The sequence below is a fragment of the Priapulus caudatus genome, unplaced genomic scaffold (genome assembly GCF_000485595.1).
Source record: "Priapulus caudatus unplaced genomic scaffold, Priapulus_caudatus-5.0.1 Scaffold310, whole genome shotgun sequence".
In the NCBI taxonomy this organism is placed as follows: domain Eukaryota; kingdom Metazoa; phylum Priapulida; class Priapulimorpha; order Priapulimorphida; family Priapulidae; genus Priapulus; species Priapulus caudatus.
The window spans coordinates 577,422-579,085 of NW_014577371.1; positions in this window are offsets into that span (position 1 = coordinate 577,422).

The following is a 1,664-nucleotide window of genomic DNA, read 5'->3' on the forward strand; positions in this document are numbered from 1 at the left end:
AGAGAGAGAGAGAACGAGTGACCGACGGTGAAACGAGACAGAGAGAGGGGAACCGACGGTGAAACGAGAGAGGGGGACCTAGATATAAAAGGTGGACCGACAATCGAACGAGGAAGGGAGCGACCGATGGCGAAACGAGAAAGAGCGGGGGTCGAGTGACGACACATGAGAGAGGGGGCCGACGACGCATGAGAGAGGGGGCCGACGATCGCATGAGAGAAGGGGGGGACACATACGTTTGCCCGTCGTTAGCGAGACCTAATCTAAGGTGCGCGGGACCGCCGCCGCAGTTGCCGCCGCCGTAATGCGCGGCGATTTCCCTGAAGGATTTGCGAGAAAATGCCACCAAATAGGAGCCCGGATATCTCGCGCACGATGCCGCCGCTGTCGCCGCTGCCAACGACGACGACGACGACGACGGCTTTCGCAAATCAAATGAGACCCGCTGGGAATCGGCCGCCTGCTAGAGGGGGCGCCACCTGCGCGAGCGTAACTGGAGCGGCGAGGTGGCTGCGGTTTTAGAGCTGTGCTCTTAGTTCGGCGTTGAACCGTCGCCGGAGCGAGATCATAGAGACGAAGCCATGCACCGCCGACGGGAGAGTCGGAGGGAGTGGAGGAGGGGGAGGGAGGGGCGAGGGAGAAGGGCAGGGGAGGGGTGGGGAGAGGGGCAGGGGAGGGGTGGGGAGGAGGGGAGCGGTGGAGAGGCAGTAGGTGAGAGGGTGTGGAGAGGGTTTNTTCTCCTCTCTCTCTCTCTCTCTCTCTCTCTCTCTCTCTCTCTCTTTCTCGCTAGCTCTCTCTCTCTCCTTCTCTCTCTCTCTCTCTCTCTCTCTTTCTCTTTCTCTTTCTTTCTTTCTTTGTCACCGTTTACCGTCTAAGTGTTCAAATACTGACACTCTTTCTAGCACCCCCACTGAGTGTCAAAGTGGAATAGATGACTGATACAGAGATTCTGTTTAAAAAGAACCACCAATATTGAAAAGATGCGCACAAAAGCAGAGAGGGCGGCTTTTGACAACGCAAGGCATTCCCCCCAGCTGTGCGTCCGAGCTTGCTCTCTCTAAATCCCTTACAATGAACGCGATGCTTCCGCGATCCACGTGAAAACACCTCGCTTCAATTGCGCTCTCATTAATTAAAAATCAGAAAAAAATAAACAATAAAGCCAGCAGAACCTATCAAATCTAGCAACATATCGCGTGTCAAATACGAGACGCCATTCTCCGACGACAAAATCGCCGGGAGTCCGATTAAAGACGGACAACAACAAATTTCTACGTGCAAAGTCGCACGCAAGCAGTCGCGACATCATTCTCTTCTTGCGCGCAAACCGTATTCAGGTTACGGCTCCCGAGATGTCGCAACGCGGGTCGTCGCTAACTCTCCGATTTTCAGTTTTCGGGTTACGAAGGTCAGCGAGAGAGGGCGACACACGGATAACTGGGAGGGGGAAAGAGAGAGGGGGCTGACGGTGGAAGGAGAAAGAGAAGGGGGACTGACGGTGGAAGAAGAAAGAGGGGGACATAGGGAGAGAGAGAGAGGAGGGGGACAGAGAGAGAGAGAGAGAGAGAGAGAGAGAGAGAGAGAGAGAGAGAGAGAGAGAGAGAGAGAGAGAGAGAGAGAGAGAGACGAGAGAGAGAGAGGAGACACTCTCCTCCGCGCTACCT